This window comes from Cotesia glomerata, linkage group LG1 (genome assembly GCF_020080835.1).
Source record: "Cotesia glomerata isolate CgM1 linkage group LG1, MPM_Cglom_v2.3, whole genome shotgun sequence".
NCBI classification, from domain to species: Eukaryota; Metazoa; Arthropoda; class Insecta; order Hymenoptera; family Braconidae; genus Cotesia; species Cotesia glomerata.
The window spans coordinates 3,265,855-3,286,504 of record NC_058158.1 but is presented as its reverse complement, the minus strand read 5'-3'; the positions used below and the strand labels follow the sequence as shown (position 1 = coordinate 3,286,504).

General features: G+C 33.1%; 2 long non-coding RNA genes across 2 annotated transcripts in view; one reads left to right on the top strand and one right to left on the bottom strand.

Annotated features, from left to right (window-relative positions):
• Nucleotides 1–1,657: 1,657 nt before the first annotated feature.
• LOC123266131 overlaps nucleotides 1,658–20,650 on the bottom strand; it is a 33,318-nt gene continuing 14,325 nt past the window's right edge. The window contains exon 3 of the long non-coding RNA XR_006509711.1: nucleotides 1,658–2,398. This is a non-coding gene — a long non-coding RNA (uncharacterized LOC123266131). The remainder of the gene's footprint in view (nucleotides 2,399–20,650) is intronic.
• On the top strand, nucleotides 7,043–12,593 carry LOC123266138. Its single transcript, XR_006509712.1, has 3 exons — nucleotides 7,043–7,052; nucleotides 10,813–10,823; nucleotides 12,510–12,593. It is a non-coding gene; the product is annotated as an uncharacterized LOC123266138 (long non-coding RNA).

Below are 20,650 nucleotides of genomic sequence, written 5' to 3'. Positions count from 1 at the left end.
GATACGTTATTTTTTTTAAAGATGCTGCACTCATTGAGGATGTGATTACGATAATATTTAATCGACCGGTGTTTTTGAATTAAATGTTCAGGATTTTTACCAATTTTTTACGATATATTAATAAGAATTTAATATTATCATAGCGCATTCTACACTGTAAAAAATTTTTCGTCATTGTGTAAAGTGTAAAAATTTATGTGTAGAATATTACACTCTAGTGTGTAGAATTTAACATTCTTAAATGTTGATTTAACATACTAGAATGTGAAATTCTACACACTAGAGTGTAATATTCTACACACAAATTTTTACACTTTACACAATGACGAAAAATTTTTTACTGTGTATTTAGTAATTTTTCAGGACTCTAAACAAATGATACAGTAATGAAATTTTATAGAATCACAAAAATTTAGGAAACAATATTTTTACAAAGATTAAATAAAAAATAGTTCTATTGAAAAATTTTCGGCACGTGCATAAGATCAAGATCAATAACATACAAAACGTTATATTATGTTCACTAAGCAATGACATACATTATGTATCTTTGAATACATACATGCATGAAAATTGAATAGTACCGTAAAATTAAACGCGTTTCCTGTAATAGAGAAAGATTTCCCGTGATCAGTTATGCCAGTGCAGCCATGTACACACGCCCATCCCACACGTCTTTAAAAAAAAACTTCCACACTGGTCTCCTTACAATATTATTGTATCGCTTCCTGTTGTACATTTGACACATTAACTAGCCCCATGGCCCATAACCTTTAGCGGTATGTTTTCTTCAGCAACTCGTGTTACGTTCGATGTTCATACACAGAACACTAATGTGTGTATCTTATGTATGAGACTGGTCTAGTAAATACATCCACCATACAGTTGTAGTTTTAAAGCCCAAAGGACCCGAAGAAATATGTCACAATGACACGAGAAGGCGTAACCGATTGCCGCGGAAGTGCAAAGTTACAAAAGAATAAACGTCGTCGAGTGAGCTACTAGTTTTCTTTCTTTTTCATACATTATATTGTTATATATTGGATTTTAGGTACAGTATAAAAGTTTAACATTTGTATTTATTGAAGAAAAATAATAATGAAAGTAGAAGAAAAACCGCTAGACGTTTTTAAATGACCCACAAAGTGCCGGAAGAGTTTTATTGGTTTTAAAATTTAGCGAACGTATTTTCGGCGAGCTTTATAGTTTATAGTTGTCGTACGGGTTTCTTTATTGTTGAAATGAAATATCGGAATTTAATGAATAAGAGCTTTGGAATTCATGAAGGCACTGACCATTGAATTATGGATATTGTTAACTGGTAGTATTTATTATTACAGTTCTGGAAAAATATTGTAATACATCTTATCTAATAGTACTGTAGACAGATTCAATATAAAAGTGAATTTAGTATGATGTATGTGTTTTTCAACTAATGGATATGTTTGGCGATAAATCATAGTAACTTATATTTTCTTAGTGTTAAATTATTGTCAATTTTATAAATCATTGAATTTTATTTTTATTTAATCAAACTTTTATCGATGATCATTGTAAAGAGTTTTTATACATCAAATATTTTTATTAATTACACGGAAAGTTCATTTGCAGAAAATCAAATTTTTCAAAAAATTATTTTTGATTTAATGAAAATAATACAAAATTTTCTCTAAGATACTTTTATATATTTTCAAATAAATATTGTTTTTTCATTCTAAATAAACATATATGATGAGTCATTATTATCTCGAGATCAATGTCATAAATTAACGAAAGTGATCTTTGCAAATACGCTTCATCCAGTGAAACCTTCATCAAGTATCCTAGAATTCTTTTCAACAAGCTCACGTGCGAGAAAACACTTGAGATAACATCCGTTTGAAGCTGAAGGATTTTTAAGGGTCATTACAATCGTTTAATTTTCAATAGCAGTCATAAAAAGTAAATGAACGAATAGTTACGTACTTTGAATTCTAAAATTAGAAAAAAAAATGTAAAAAATTATCAGCGTCAAATTGTTTTTTAATTTTTGATTAAAAACTATTAAAACAGAAACAGAAAGAGTTTGTGTCTCTATTTAATAATGTACCACACCGTATGGTGCTACATACACATGATGAGTATGTACATAAATAAACGAATGATGATGCTCAGCCAAGACAGCTATCAAAAGCAGTTACAGAGTTGGATGATGGATGAAAAGAAAACGAGGATTCGAAAACGATAAAAAAAGCCGTCGGCGATGGCCAAATAGTGACTTCTTCTTGACTCGTTTTGTTTCATCTGCTTCTGTCCATTAGCGGCACAACCTCTTTTTGGTCCACCATGACCATCTGTTTTTTCTTCGGCAGTAATTTTCCTTATAATCGCACTCTAAAAGCTTCTTTTAAGTATTTACCTGAAAAAAATAAATAAAAAAGTTCAAAGCTACTACCTAATTCTGATTGTTGGATTCCGTGAGAAAATAACGAAATATCTTAAATAAAAATACCATATAATATATAATAAATTTATATGTGTTCTAAGTGCGTATAAAATATAATGATACTCATTAAAATAGATAGGGCATAAAAACAAAATAATAATTTGAAGGAGTCATTAAACATTGTCAGCTCGGAGTTTATATTCCTTATTAAGGATTTTTAAATTAAAATTAATGATCTTTTTGTCATTAACAGTCTTGCTTTCTACTTTGGATAAAAAAAGCTTTAACCCACAACTAAAGCACCAGAAACCGGAGTTAACATTAGTAAAATATATAAGATTAGTTCCCGCCATTAACATGATCGATGAACCTATATCCTGTTTGTTTACCTTCATCAAGCCGTTTCAAACTCTGGTTCAGGTCTGCTCATTGATGATCCAAAGGTTCGTACACACATAGAATATCAAATCTCGAAAACTAATCGATTTAGTAATGAGTCTAACGATTTCACTACAATTTTTACGGTTTTAAAGGGCCAAACTTCAAATTAGTTCGACTGCGCCTCCTGAGAACGGAAGTAATCGTCTTTTTTTAATCGTTTAACTTTCAAATTTTCCCATGATTTATGACTTGCAGAACTGAATTTATAATGCTCGGAAGAAAAAATTTATCAATTATCTTAGATTGAGTTTTTCTGACCCAGTCGATTGATTTTCACTGAATCGCGATATCACTTTTGACTTTCGCATTAAAGTATAATGCCTTATATTCTCTTGTTCTTGTGCAGCAGAATACAAGTAGAGGAAAAATAAGAAACGTGGACGTAAACGGAGAAAAGGATTCTCTCCTCGAGTCCTTGGATTGAATCGGTCGGCGAAGAGAATCGTGTAATGAGTTGGGACAGGTCTGGCGCCGGTGGCTTCGTCACGGCCTTATTTTGCTAAGCTCTCCTTCTTTTTTTATCATCTTTTCCTCTTCAAGCCTCTGGTTGTCTTTTTGGTAAACTCTCGTAAAAATATGTTTTTAATATAACCCAGAATTAAAAAAAAAATTTTATGTCTCACTACAAGAAATTAATTCTTTGATTTTTAACAAACTTTTGTGTAGACAAATATTGAATTTCAAATTTAAAAAAAAAAAAAAAAATTATGACAAATTCAACTATCAGCTAATTCAATAAATTTTACCCATGACCCTTCGAAATTTTGTATTATTTCATCATCCGGTCATTCTGGACCGGAGATTGTCTTATAAAGGGTGTCTCAGTGTTTGAACCTACGTATAACACCATTAAATTACATTCGAAAAAAAATATATAGGTACATGTATATAGTAGCGAAGTTATATTATGTGTATAAATGTAATATATATATATTATATATTTTCGAACGGCACAAAGTGTCCGACGTATCTCGATAGATGATCACGTCCAAAGACAAGGGTCTGACTGCCACTCGATTGTCGGCTTCTTTTACCCGTCGCTTCTCTCACTAAATAAAAGAATACCACTAGTAATGACTTTTAATTACTTCATAATGAAATCGTGATTCGAGCTCTCGGCGCCAGGTTACAAATCACTGTTCATCGGATTACAACGACAAGAAAGGAATAAAAAATTATAAATTATGTACTATCAAAAAGTACACTAAAAAAAATTAACTTTTGATTCAAAGGAAAAATTATTGAATCAAGTACATTTTTTTTATATTTTTCGAAAATACATATATCTACAAGTATTGAGTTAAAATTTCTAAGTGATCAGACCACTGCAACTATATTATTTTACGAGGTTTATGTGGATTTTCGAGAGGAAGAAAATCAAATTTCTAAACAGGCTGAAGGGACTTTAGATTTTTTTTTTTTTTATCAAAAAAACTTTAAACGCGTTTATCTCAGAACTATGCTTTTCTGGTTGACGTACATGATATCTCCAAAACACCTGACCTGATCTTAATAAAATTTAAACTACATATTCTACATAGTAGTAGTTAAGGGGGGAAATACGAATACAGGCTTAAAAAAATTTAATTTTTTTTTTTTTTTTTATAAATCACTTGTAAAACTATTCAAAAATATAGATTGAAAATTTCAAGTCAAAATTTCTATTCGTTTAAAAGTTATAAGCAATTTAGTAATTACTTTAATACTATTTTACATAATTAGTGGCATGATGGCCGAGCGGGTTAAGTCATTATCCCGTTAGTTCGCTCGCACATCATGCCGTGAGGCGAGGGTTCGAGCCCCGACGGTTGTTCGAATAGTTCCAACACCAACCGTCGGGGGTCGCTCCGGTAGCCGAACTGTACTGGCATGGGTTTTCTCTGTGGTTTCCCCATCGCCACTATTCCAACAACCGATAGAAAGGGGTGAGGAATAGGGTAAATACAGTACAGAAAGCACAAGTCGGTCCACAGCCGCGTGATAATAATAAAGAGTTGAGTATACAAATGTGCGAAAAATAAGGTTGATTATGTAGTGAAAATACAGGAGTGAAAAGAGGATGTGCTGGGGTCCAAAAAAGCGTTGAATAAAAACAAGGACAGTATAAAAACACAGGACGGTGGCGCACTCGCGGAATGCGACAGCTACCATCTACCCAGCCTTGTAAAAACCAATAACGGTATACAAGTAAAAATCGAAATAATAATAAAATACTATTTTACATTAACTTTTTCTGTCACTTTTTTTTCAAACGCGTTTTTCTCGAAACGAGTTTTTTCAAAGCTGTGTGCAGTCTAGCTCAAAGAGTTTTAAACCAATCATATTGCGATATGGCTTATAATTTTTTTTATACAATTACCTTGAATATGAACCTCAATTGGAAGCGATATTTTTATTTAAACTATTTTTTTTTTCAATAAACAATGTATGAAAAAGTGGTAAAAAATCATGACTTAATTTCACAGCCCTCTAAAAAATGCAAATTTTTACTTTTTTTTTTGTGGAATTGAGGTTCATATGGAAAATACACATATAAATGAAGTAATTTTTCTGTGCCATTGATTTCAAATAAAAATTGTGGCTTCCATACTGCACACAGACTGCTAAGTCGGATGACAACCTACGATGTGTATCAGCTGATATCTCCGCTATTTGTTAACTTATATTGTTGTTTAATACGAAAAAATACTCATAAATATATGTATAAAATAACCTGATAGTTTCAATAAATAATATTAATTTTTTATGCCTTAAAAAAATTAATGAAAACGGCTTTCTACACGTATTTCCCCCGTTAAGGCACGAACTACAACCAAATCAAAATTTTATTTTTACTATTTTATTAGGACTAAAAATCGGGAAAAAACCCTTATTTTTAAGTTTTCGTTATTCTTATCTCAGCCATTTTGTTTTTTATCAATAAATATTAATCTCCGTAGTTCTTGCCATAATTACTTACATATTGAAAGTACATAATTTTGGTTTTAGTGCTTTAGATGAGCCATTATCAAGTTATCATTTACGTCAGCGACATACCAACTTTTGGAGGAACTCCGTTCATCCGCTGTTTATGCATATAAAAAATATAAAAAAAAATAAAGTAAAATATTTTTTATTATTCAAGAGTGTATGTGTTGAGCTGAATAAAATTTATATCAATATCTATAATAATTTCTGTGTAAAAAAATAATGAATGTTTGCTTTTTTTCGAGCGCCGGAACTAGAATGATCCCTTAAATTGAAAAAAATTTTTTAATAAAAGGAATTTTCTACTGAAGTCAACACGATGAAGCTCTTCGAAATAATTCTGTTGGTTCAAGAATTTTTTTCTTAAATCAAATTAATTTTTTCAGTGTACATACTACTTATAGCTAATGTAAAAAACTAAAATTTGATTACCGGAGTGAATTAAAAAAATGAACGGCATGTCACCGTAGCAAATGAATATTGAATATTTTTCTTGAAGAAAAAGAAACCCCAAAAAATTTTCAACAATGGATTTGGTAAATGGTCCGGTTGAACATTAGAGTCCAAAAACTTGACGTCCGTGACCAATTAGGGATCGAGAGCAAGTAGCTTATGAGTATGCTCGGAAATGAACTCACCTGCATTGTACATTATTGTTTGGAACCTGCACTGGAAGGTTTCTGGTGCAAACTTTTAGATGAGGCTTTGAAAGCTGAAAGTACGGAGCGAGTGGCATGCCATCAGTAGACAGGAGGAACGAATGAATAGTGAATTACAGAGAAACTCGTCAACAAGAGAATAATAAGAGACAGCTAGCAGAGGAATAATCAGCCTAGCATACCACTGCAAGAGATACTGATTCATCTCCACTAGTTGGAGTAGCACCGACTCGCTGCTGGATCACGGTGAGAAGGGAGTGACTAATGTGTCTGTGGCTACCTGAAGAAGCGGGCAAGGTTCAAAGGATTCACTGGCGCCGTCACCCTCACCATCTCGCCACCTTTTTTCCTCTTGTGTGTGATCATACAGCCCGTTGGCACTCTGAATACGCCACCAAATGATCTACAGTCTGTATACAGGTCTCAAGTCTAAAGTCTACATCTTTCTTCTGCTTCTTTATTATTATTTTTCCGACGTCAAAGGCTTTTTTATAGCACGGTCACCTTAGGATCTGTTTAAGATAAGAAAACTAATTGGCTTACACGATTTTTATCGTCAAGTATGTTTTACCTATTTTTAATGCCGATGGTTATCATTATGGCTTTTTAAACTGTTTGTAAATTAACTTTTACATTTAGCTTCTCACTTTTTAAATTAACTAATTTTTCGGTGGTTCTCGAATTTAAAATTTAAATCTCTAAATTGACTTCACTTACATGGACTTTTAAAATAGTTTGGTTGCAAATTACATTCGTCATATGCATACTGTCTATTTATTTTCTTGAGGCCGCAATGCAGTAAAAAGTTAAGGCAGTCATGCAAGGTACTAACGATAAATGAATTTAGAAAAATATAATACGTATAATTTTTAGTAAACTCTACGGCAATAAAAATTATCCGCAATTTTATTAATTACAACAAAACCATTATTTAATTTAATTAAATAACGAGATGGTGCTTATTATCAGTAATCTGATGGAAATTGGTGTATATATTTCATTACATTGTATCACATAATATAAAACATAATATACATTGTTAAAAGTACAGTAGCAGAATGTAAAATAACGATATAATAACGATAAATTTTCTCGTGCATGCACGAAATAATTCACAAGAATAATTCAAGTTATAAACACAGAGAATGAAAAACCGGTAGAACTATTGTTATTAATAAATATAATACTTCCTAACTATTTATCTTTGTTCGTAATTACAATTACATTTGTGTTTATATTTATATCTACATTGTAAATCCAAGTGTTTTAAAAGTGACTACAAATGGGCATTTAACATAGAAAATTTAAAACACGTGGAAATGTTTTAAAAGTGACTACAATGCTTTAAGATAGAAACAAAACACTTTATGTGTGTTTTGTTAAAACACTTGGATTTACAGTGTATACGTATCTTATAATATATCATTTTTTACGGCTCATGTACATGAATTATTACTTTCGCACTTGGCCTTGAAATTAAACAATCACATCGTGGAACGGTTTTTTTTATTCAAGGGTCTATATATAGAGAAGTAACAGATCATAAAAATTATTCCTTTATGATAATTGTAATTGTACACCTAACAATTTTTTCAATTTAGTTTTCAGCAATTAAACTTTTAAGAATTTTGATTTTTATCAGCAATTATTAATTCAATTGTCCAGAAAAAAGATTGAATTTGATCAAAAAAAAAAACTTATTTTTTTCTGGAGCGAGAAGAAATTTTTTGATTCAAAAGAATTTTTTCTATGACGAAACATTATTTATTGCTGTTAATATAAATTTTAAAATCCCGTTAAAAAATTTTCTAATATGTTTATATAAAATTCCCGTCAGAGAGCGCATGATCAGTGAATGATCTCCTTGTAAGAGAGTCAAGTCTAAGGTGTTCTTATAAAATTCAATTAATTTTTTTACTCTCCTTAAGAACTTATACAAAATATTGGTTGTAGATTAATTAATTAATAAGCCAATGAACACTCACTGAGACGTGTTAATTGATGTAGAAATTTATAGAAAATATTGAAAAATTATAATAAATTAATTTTCACTAATATATAGCTAAAATCAGGCCGTATATGGCTAAACAAAAAAAGTTTATGATAAGATTGAAAAGCATTAAGGGGGTATTCTAGTCTAGAAGCATGAATTTCAGATAATTTTTTGAAGTGCCGTAAAAAAAGACAATCAATATTTTTACCATCTATTTTTTTATAAGTTATTTATTAACATTACAAGAATACAGAAAAAAATAAAAAAAGTTGAAAATTCCAAAAATTAGCAGCTGATGAGGTGGGGGGGTGGGGGGTCTCAAAAAATTAGCACGTGACCATACCCACAATTCCGACCCTCCGAGCAATCTGAAATCAAAAAATTTGGAAAACGGTTGACCCTGAAGGCCATCCCTGCAACTTCCCGCCAATTCTATACCTAAACGCTTGAAATTGCACTTATGACGTTTTTGAGCTCTTCGAGCTCATAAATACAACTTGTGTGTTATTTTTAGCTTTCCGAGATCAAAAAAATAGTTTTGTATGCTTTTGAGCTCTTCGAGCTCAAAAGTTTGATAGAAGTTTGATAAAATACTATTTTTTGAATTTTCAAATCGCACTAACTTTTGAATGAATGAACCGATTTTCACGCGATTGGTGGCATTCGACGCAGTTTTTTAAGCTCCATAAAGAATCTTCAAGTTTAAATTAATAGAACAAAAAATTTCGGAGTAATTCCGAAACAACACTTTTTTCGGTTTTCTTTCGTCAACGATAACTCAGGAACGAACCAACCGATTTTGACCGGACTGGCGGCGATCGACGTGGTTTTTTTATGTTAAGAGCTAATTAGTTTTTGAAATTGATCGGTAAAGCCTTTTAAAAGTTATTCCAAAAACCACCTCTGAAAAACCACCTCGAGAGATATTGTGAACGAAAGAAAACCGAAAAAAGTGTGTTTTCGGAGTTACTCCGAAATTTCTAGTTCAACTAATTTAAACTTAAAAATTCTTTATGAGACTTAAAAAACTGCGTAGAATGCCGCTAACCGCGTAAAAATCGGTTCATTTATTCAAAAGTTATTGCGGTTTGAAAATTCAAAAAATAGTGTTCTATGAAACTTCTATCAGGCTTTCGAGCTCAAAGAGCTCAAAAGCATAGAAAAGGTATCTTTTTGAGCTCGGAGAGCTCAAAAAAACACCCAGATTGTATTGTTGAGCTCGAAGATCTCAAAAAAAGCGGCCAGGATTAACGGAATTAGCGGGAAGTTGCAGAGATGGCCTTTAGGGTCAACCGTTTTCCTAATTATTTTTATTTCAGATTGCTAGGAGGGTTGGAATCGTGGGCATGGTCACGTGCCAATTTTTTGAGACCCCCCCCCCCTCACTTCATCGGCTGCTAATTTTTTGAATTCTCAACTTTATTTATTTTTTTTCTGTATTCTTGTAATGTTAATAAATAACTTATAAAAAAATGGATGTTAAAAATATTGATTGCCTTTTTCTTATAGCACTTCACAAAATTACCTGAAATCCATGCTTCTAGACTAGAATACCCCCTTAATAATAAAAAATTTTAAGCAGTTGATTTGCCCTACAACACCACTCATACATTATGAATTTTCACAATATACAATTGATAATATAAATTGAACACATCGACATGATTTGAATCATATATGCTTTGGATAATATAAAATAAATTTGGTTCGTGTCTACAGCTTTCGTGTCCACCCTAGTGCAGATTTATCAATTATTGACGACGCTTCCCTATTTAAACTATCATTGACGTATATTACACATAAATGTAGTATGATAACATATTTGATGCTTAGTCGACGAGTGTATTCTGCATATTGTATGAGGGCGTAGCCCACATGTATGTGCGTGGTATGAGAGATATTATTATTTAAAAGACAGAGTGACTTGGCCAATAGTTTATAGTTGATAGCTGATAGATATATGTGACGATACATTAAATTTGTTATATGGATATAAAGTTGTATCGTAGTTTGCAAAGAGCTAGAGGAATACACACACCCATATTCTATTAGCATCAAAAAGAGACGGAACAACATTTACGTGATGCGATAACAGAGCAGAAGCAAAACCGGACCGTATCATTACCACCGTAAAATTATGCAATAGAGAGTAGTGTGTACATGCAGCCTGAGTATATATTCCCTCATCAATCATTTCTGGAAATTCCGGGCTGACTGCACGTAGTACGTAGTATCGGGATACCGTGCTGGTATCACCAATCATTTATTCTAACATATACGCCATACGTTACACATCGCACAAATGAAATGGTAGTATCCAGAACGAGTAAAGCTTTCAGTATAGTAGTCTTCTATGCAAACGTATATTTCAACATTGCATACAAACTGTCAACAGAATAGTCTATCGATAAGTCTGAAATTAAATTCCATTTCTGTTTTCTGTTATGCAAAGCCCTCAATTCGACATATTTTTATTTATATCCCAATCCGCACATATGTATTTAAACAACTGATAATGGTTGTTTTGCCCTGTAAAAGTCCAAAAAACATTGTTCAAAGTCTGTGATCATTTTCGAAAATTCAATTTCATTTAATAAAATTACCGGTGGAAAATTTTCTGATAAGACCATATCAAGCTCTGTATGAAAATAAAAAAATAATATAAATTAGAATTTTTTTTTTTTTCTGCCTAGTGGTCACAAGTGACTAGTCAATCTAATTCAAGCCAATAGATGGACACTCCATCTTCCCTATTGGTCGAGAGATCTCCTCTCTTGTAAACGGAAAAAAGAAAACTCGAAAAATTACAGTATAAAATGTAAAATCGGTCCCGTCGTAATCAGAACTAGAAAAATTACAGTTTGAAATAACATTTTTCTAAATTCAATTTTTTAATTTAATATTCAGAGCTTTCAATGTAAATATTACATTTAACAATGTAATTCTTATAAAATCTGTAATAATTACATTTGAAACTGTAATTTTTCCAGTTTTCATCACGAAGTGCCACGTTGCATTATATACTGTAATTTTGAGGCGACTGCGTGGCCGAGCGATTTAAGTCTTAAACTGCCCGTACAATAGTCGCTCAGGCGTGGGTTCGAGCCCTGGCAGTCGCAATTTTTCTGCGATTTCCAAGGCTTGCTCCCTTGCCGACCGTACCCTGGCGAGGTTTCTGTGGTTTCCTTGGTCACTGTGCTAAGGGGCGGGGCACAGGCAAATGCGGGTACAGACTGTAAGTCGGCCACAGCCGCGGATAGGAGGTAAAGATGTGTATTTAGATATATCAAGCACAATAATATAAATAGTAGGAAGGGACGTAAAAATCCCACGTGTCTAGGCCAGAAGGCTGACGCGTAAGATTCCCAAAAAAAAAAAAAAAAAAAAAAATATACTGTAATTTTTCGAGTTTTCTTTTTTCCGTGTACATTAGTTCGATGGAAATCCATCAAACTTGAATATTAGTAAAGCTGGAAGCTTGTGGTATCTGTTCGAGTTATAAAGATGTTAATTGAATGAAAGATAATGAAAGAAATTGAATGAAAGCAAAAAGACATACTTTGAAAAAATATATGGGGTCGGTTACCAAGCCAGAAATCGAACCTGGATTCACTAGTCACTTGTATGACCATTAGGCAGAAAAAAAAAATTCTAACTTATATATACAATCGGTCACTGAAAAATAACTCTAAAAAAATAATTTTTCATTTTTTCTAGAAATTTATACGGTTATTAAATTAATATTAATTAATAAAATTATAAAATTTAATAATTTTAATAAAATTAAAATAAATTAATAAAAAATATTAATAATATTAATATTTTTTATTCAACAAAAATTCATTTAGCAGTTGATCAAGCCAAAAATCAATGTCAGATAAGCTTCTGAGGAGATAAAACAAAATGATTTTTACTTTAGAACAACACTAAAAAATTAACTCTCTTGTAAGAAGATGGTTTACCGATTATTCGTCCCTCGTTAGAGATTACCAACATTATCTTAGACTGAAAATTTATCTATGAGTATATGGACTCTGTTATGCAATAGTGTGTTAAGTACATAGGATTTCCATAGCACTTAACACATTGATGCATAACAGTATCCATATATGAACACATCAGGCCTGACATCGGTACGTAAAGTCATAACGAAACATATCAAATCATATATATATGCCTTTTTATGGCTATATATTTGAACATCAAAAATTTTTTTCACGGGATACAGAGCATATGCAAGCACGATAAAAAGACCACACCGCATGCTTAATACTTTTGTTTTAAACGCGTTTAGAATTTTAATATCCGGCTCGTAAACTCTTTTCGTGGTTATAATGCTTAAAACGGCGAGCATTTGGTCGTGTATAAGCCTTTCGGCGACCACTGGGGCTATAAAAGGCTAAAGTGATTTGGTAGATGTTATTCTGCCGGTTAATGAGCCATGTGGGTTTATGCGTCTTTGCAATCGGCTACCGGTTCTTTTGTTGCCTAGCCTAGTGTAGCGCTAATTACAATTTATTGACCGCTGCAGGTTCATCATAAACATCGCGCTCAAAATTATTGTTCCGGACAAAAAATCTGAAGCTACAGTTACCAGCCAACATGTACACATTATTCGGTATCCTCGCTTCTACTCTTTTAATTTCATTCTGGACTGTTTGTTTCGCGCTGCTTGATGTCTGTCAGCAGATTGCGACTCATAACATAAGACACACATATATGTAATGGGACATTGAATTAGAAGTAGGTTGAACGGAATCTGGACTGGTTATTGTTACTTCAGATGGGTCACGGCACACATCCGAGAAATATGACAAGTCTGTTCCACCCAACGCCGCCCTGGACCACCTAGGGGTCGTCAGGGGCGGTTGAACGGGTGCCCTTGGTACGCCTTAACGCGTGCTGAGGCGCTACACACTACACATTGCACCCTGGGGGCCAGCCAGAGAACGCACGTTATCCGTTCAAAGAAGATTGCACCCTTAAGTACGGGCTGGAACGCTCACAACATCATGCGTGGTTCAAGGCTCCAAATTATCTCGGCGGGGTCGTGGGCGTAACATATACTCGAGAATACAGCTGCTTTTGCTGATGATGGCAAAAGAGCTGAATCAAAATTAAAAGGACGGTGGAGGCAAGGCCAAAGTTAAATAGACACAGCATACATGCTGTTATGTGACAAAAAGGTTTCAATCTGTATTTAGTTTCATGGATGCATGTCCTCCTTTGGTTTTATTTATAAAAGTGTGTCATAAGTATGATTACGTCAAGAAAACGCAGACAATTTACTTTAACGAACCAGCCAGTTGTCAATTTGGATTTTGTTTTGCTTGGAATTAATTTTGGACGTGCTGATGATGCGTTCATTATAGGTAGGCGTTAACTTTATACACGTGCCAGTCAAACACTTGGGGTGGGATTCCAATTCTTCTCTGTACCAAGTTAAGATACAAGATCCAAGAATAAATGAGGTCTTTTACGTAAAGTCCCAACTTGTACTAATCATTTCTCTGATAATGATCAAAAGAAACGCTCGCTGGTACTGTTCGGTAACACTTGAGGACTCGAGTCTTTAGGGCGAGTCTTGTACGTGACATTTTGGTAAAACATAAGAAGAAAACACTTACAAAAGGAAGAAAATACTTAAAATTTCTAGAAGAAATATTGATTGGTCTCATAATTAGATTGAGTTTTAAAAAATTGAAGTTATTTATTTAAATAACTCGGTAGTAATCAGACCTTAATAAAACAGACAGAGGTAGGTGTATACCCTTAATAAGTTGAGCAAACACAGAGTTGAAAACATGTATTAAATTCGAAGCATATAAAAGCTAGAATTTTTTTATTGTTTGTAAATATACCGCCGCAAGAGTGTCGGTTTATGAACAAAAGAAAATTCTTGCCTGGATCCTGTACTGGATGGATATCCTCAAGAACTCCACCTCTTATTGCGACCATTTTTTATTCGTTTCTCTTCTGTCGGTAAAATATTATTTGGACCGCAATCTCAAAGATTGTTTTCTCTTAAATCGGGTTTTTAAACGTTTTTAAATACGTTGAAACAAATAAAAGGAGAAATATGTGTCTCTGTTTCTGTGTTGTCTTCTGAGATACATAAGATACAAGGCAACGTGCCACAGTTGGTGATGAAGCCACCTGTCAGCGGGACCATAGGAATTCCGTTCTCCATTAGCTCTTGAATTGTGTTCGAATGTTTAATTTTTCACAGGTAGTGTGCTTTTGAACTTGTTAAACATCCGGATCCACCCCTTGGGCCTACGACAAGCTTATTAACTTCTCGTTAGTAAGAACGAAATAAAATCTAAAAGATCAAATAAAATAACAAAACACATATCATACAAACAAGAGCAAAGACCATAAAAAGCTCGACTCGTCGCTGGTTTAAATTAAATTCGACAAAAACATAAAACTGAATCATAAAAAATAATCGAGCCCGATGTTTGTCCTGGTTGACAGATGTTGGATGCATCGTGGATGATAGCTCCAAAGGACCAACAAATTGCCGTCATCTGTGAGAATGTAGGTAACAGCTCGAAGCTTACACATGCAGATGCGTTAAAACTTATTCGGAGAATATTAGAAGCATCACTAACAGACTCAACTCTCAAGAGTTCTTGTTAGAAATTCAAAATTTTTTTTGTCCTGGTGTCAGGTCTTACGCCATAACTTTCCCTCCTATCCGATCCTCTGTCTGCTATATCTGGACTATGGCCCATGAACTGCCAGCTTCCGCTCAATTAGCCCATGGAGCTCAAGCCGTTCGATCATCTCTCGGCGCTCATCAATCATACTCATACTCGCGACACTATTTTTTTGAAGCAACTCCTTAGGATTTTTTGCGACGACCCCTCTCGGAAACTATAAAAACCACTCGATGTATTTTGATGCGCATATGAACTGGTTAGGTACTAGCTACTATATTTATATTGTATAGTAATAATTTAACGAGAGGGAGAGAGGCTGTAAAGACTTAAACAACGAAGGGTTCGGCAGCAGTTCAATAGCCAAAACGGTCACCAACGTACTTACATATTATAAAGTAAGTAAAATAAAAATTCTCTTTGATATCACGCGTAATCGGATCCTCGGTCCCATATTTTCACGGAGCATTCATTCTGCCGGCTCCCAGCTGCTTCCGGTGGGCGTTAACGTGAAAACGGGTTCGCGATTATTTTTTCTCGTCCTACAACTAACCTGGAGGTTACAGCACAGCTCTAAGCTGTAATAACCATAACTATACACCGGAGCCTCATTGTCCTCTAAAAAAATGCCTGTCAATCGTAACCGTGAGCGCTCTATCTCCGCTCGGCTCACTGGGATCATGTAAAAGCGCTTAAAAAAGTGAAATACCGAATAAAAAATGAAAAATATAAATTATCGCACGTGAATTTTGGTCGCGAGGCCAAAGGGTGCCGCGCGCGGCTCCTATCTCAGGGGCGTAACTCAGCCCGCGGTGATGACGCAACGGGGGTCGCCGAGGCGGCAGGACTCGTAGAGCCTCCACGCGAATTATCGTCCCGGGTGGTACTCACAGACTTGGACGACAAAAAGTAAATAATGTTATAAAATAAAGTCGTGATCGTGATTACTGATCTCGGGTTTCATTTACTGGCTTATGGCTGGATCCAGGAGCACGTGCGTTTATGAATCAAATGTTCGGTGGTAGAGCGTTTATTCCGTTGTTTGGGTCCCGCTGACTTTTGAGTTGATCTTTTGCGCCTGTCTGAGCTACTAAGTTGTGGTTTTTTTATTTTTGAATTTGTTTGGCTTAAAACATTTTTTTAATTATGTTGAATTTAAAATTCCGCTTACATCATACATTGAAAAAAAAAAAAAAAAAAAAAAAATACTGTAAAGAAATTTTTTTGATACAAGAACATATGATCTTAATTATTAACGAAAATATTTTTTTCGTCTGTATAATTGGTGAAATTGATGAAAGTAAATTTGACTTAAATCAAGTAAAGTAGTTGATATGTTTATATAATATTTTAGATGTTAATATTGATATTATTTTGTCGAAAAATTAATTATAATAATTTTGTTTTTTTTTTTTCAGTGTATGTTATAACTTAAGATTAATTTTGATCTGTCTTTTCTTATTCTAAATTGAATTTTGTAAATAGAGAGTACGAAGATGATCCTTTTTTGATGAAAATAAAAATTCGAATTTCTAAATAGAAAACAAAAGTCTTCGATAGAGAAATAATTTTCTTGTCCCAAAAAATTTCTTTTTGCTCCAAAAAAATTTGAATCTTTTGAAAAATTATTTTCATTAATAAAAACTTTTTTTTCTGTATCAAACTTTTAATAAATTGAATTCATATTTGGATGAAGGTGAGAAAATTGATCCAACTAATGAATTCTTCAATGAAAATAAACAATTTCCAAACATAAAATAAGTAATAAAAAATATTTAAAAAGTATATGTGTGAAAGAACAAATAATAATAAGTACGGTAATTATTGTAATCTGAAAACCGTGGGAGGACAGCTGGGAGGCTCAGCAACTCTTCACCTCAGCCGTGTCTAAAGTTTGATGTGCTACCACGATATTAACTTCTCAGGAGGTCCATTTTTACTTAATTAATATTATTATTACGTATCTACAGTGGCTTTATTACTTGGTAACGCTTAAAATATTACAAAAATTAACTTATCATTTCCTATTTCATTTACTCCTGAAGAATTAAACAATAAAAATAAATACTATTTATGTTTCCTAGTCTCCCTTTGTTTTCAGTGTTATAAATAGCCACCCTCTTGCAGACACGTTCGCTCTTTTTTGCAACATTGAATCGAGCTTGCCTAACACTCTGGCAATTATAAATTTATGCTTCTATTGTAGTTTTATTGAGTACATTGTACATATGTACACAAAAATATTGTGAAAAAAAAAAACAAACATCCACGCGGTTCTTAGCTGAGAAATCGCGGTTAAAAGGCTTTTGTTCCGCCTCTCAACGTTATTGGCCGAGACGAAGAAACGCCTCCTCACCTGTTATCCAGGTAAAACCTGACAGTGGGAAGGCTTTACCTGTCAGTGTTCAAATTATACATGTATATAAATATACATATGAGGTCATCAAGTAAAGACTTGAGCTAATACAATAAAACTTTTATGAATTGTTTATGTTCAACCAAATCAATCGTTTTGTCGATCTTATGTCATACTTTGATACCAATCCTTCAATTATTTATACGTAAAGTATAATAAAATTACCCGGAAAATTAATTTCCGTAAAATCATTTATTCCCGTAAAAATTATTTTCTAACTTAGATTTTGCACCAAAAAAATTTCAATTACGATTGAAAAAAAAAAAATGAAGTAAAAATTAAATTGAAATGCCGTAAAAAATAAATAAATAAATCCAGAGGACGTCGTTTGGTAAAATGGCGTCGTTAATATTAAATTACGTCCATTACATACATACACATTATGGATGATGATCTGCGTGCATTGGTTGGCTGGTTGCTCCGCGGTGCAGAGCAGAGGGTACCCTGGAGCTTATTCCGGCCAACGTTCCCTTCAGGAAAATTAATGCATACATGTTATATGTTATGAGCTGCAGTCAGCAATACAGTATCACAAAGTTGTTGCAGCGAGTGCATTATATATTTATAAGATATAAGTTAATACTATGTACGAATAAGAAGGAGCAAGACGATGACGACGAACAGAATGAGAGAGGAGAGTAATATAACGTGAGCAAAACATGTCAGCAACATTGCTGTTTGTCATGCGACCGTGCCTATCGACGACTGCTATCATTTCGAGTCATTTCATTCTAAGGGTGTGACCGTAAGGTAATTTTAAAAGACCGATTAATCAAAGATTACCGAGCGATACGGCGCCATTAGGCCTCTACAGTGAGTCTCGAGAGTGTAATGTATGCTGTTGACTCTGTATGAATCCAACTTTTTCCAATACAGGTACCTACAAGTCCATGTATATGCACTTCATAAGTATCACATATTCAGTCAAATGAGAGAAAATTCAAGCTAATTATATACATGTATGCACGCATGAATTATATTTTATATTAGTCTAGAACATATTCATTGATTGAAAGGCAACGGAGAGACTAGTGATTGATTTTTTATTGCTGCTCTTTTAAATTTAACCGGTTGAAGATAGGATGCATGAAGCCGCGGGAAATTTGAATCCTGGTTATGAGAAAAGAATGGGAGTTGATATTGGACTGAGTTTCTACTTTTTAGATTCAATTCGTTGGGAAAAAGGAACCTGATATTGAATCGAGTGTTGAAGTTTTTATATTACAGGAGTAAAAGGGAATGATGTTTTATCTTTTTTCGCGCTCAATTCTTTTATTTTTGGTGTCTTTCTTGTGACTGAGTCTTCACACAGAGCCTTCCCCATTGTGGCACGTTCACTCGAGCAAATGCACATCGCCGGCAGTTTTGTTCACGCATAAATGTGTGCCTGGTTCCTGGTGAGTATATTTGTGTGGATGTGTTATTCAGATCGCTGGTGGCGACGATCCTGGATGTATGTGTGTGGGTATCCTGCAGTGCGTATATTTACATATCAAAGTGTCATCCCTCCTGCAAAAGATTAAGTGACGCGTTGACATAATGCCTTCCACAAAAAATATATGGATGTCAGAAAGGAATAGAACCGATTTTTTGTGCTAGTACGATGTCTGGTGGTAGTTACTACCTCAATTTCAAATTTAAGACTATTTGCTCTCAATGTCTTCTGGTGTCTAATCGATTAAATAATCCAGGAGTTTTACAAAAAATATGTCAGATATTTTTTACATCAGGTTCAAATTTTTTAAAAAATTCTTAACTTTATTTCAATTTTTTGAAAATTAACTGTTTTTATCTAGAACATGTTTATTAAAAAAAAAAAATAAATCGATAATTTTTCAATTTTTATGGCTGAAAATATATATAGTTGCACAGTAAAAAATTTTGGGTCAATGCGTCAAAAAATTTTGTGATAAAAATTTTTATGCTAAATATTTAACACCTTTTTGTGTTGATTTAACAGAATAAATGTTGAATTTACACATAAAAGTGTTAAATGTTTAACACAAAATTTTTCGACGCACTAACGCAAAATTTGTTACTGTGTGAGTTTCACTTCTCTGTAATTACAAAAAAAAAAAAAATTAGGACGACGGTTGACCCTAAAGGCCATCCCTGCAACTTTCCACTCATTTTGTACTTAAGCGCTCAAAATTACACATTACGTTTTTGAGCTCTTCGAGCTCATAAATATGATTTTTGTGTCATTTTGAGCTCTTCGAGCTCAAAACTCTAATAGCAGTTTAATAAAACACAATTTTTTGAATTTTCAAACAGCAATAACTTTTGAATGAATGACCGATTTTTACGCGGTTAGCGGCATTCAACGCAGTTTTTAAAGCCCCATGAAGAATCTTCAAGTTTAAATCGATCGAGCCAGAAATTTCGAAGTAATTCCGAAAAAACACTTTTTTCGGTTTTCTTTCGACAACGATAACTCACACGGAGAAAAAAGTATTGCTATTACCACGATACAGTATAGTGATGATCACGATCCCCGCATGACTATACTTTAGATGCGTATATGCCCATTCTAGTGGATCATGATTATCACGATCTACATGGATTCGGATATTGAGTGTCTCTATTGAGGGTCTATATTGCTATGGTTTATAGATGATTAGTTGTCTTTAATTAAATGTTAATTATATTTTATTGCAGATTATTATTTTTTTGGTATTTTATTGTTATTAACATAAATACAAATTCTTTTTGTAGCTTGATTAGTTAAAAATTTTTGTGTAGATTATGACAGTCAAGAATTGGGTTAGGTTTAAAAATGTTTAAATAAAATGACTTACAGCAGTATTGTTAGAATTTATCTTATATGACTTTTTTTTTTAATTTTTACAAATATTATTATTATTAGCCTAGAAATTTGTATTATTGAAATATTCATTTAAAAGAGGCAAATATTTTTATCGTAAGAAAAAAATTTTTACTCCTTTATTAATGTACGTATTTTATACAATAACATATTTTTGTATAAAACAGTATGGGATCAAATCATTTATGCTAAAAAAGACTTTTATGGAAACAAAAATTTTATTTATTTAATACAATATATAATGTACATTATTTTTCCTTATC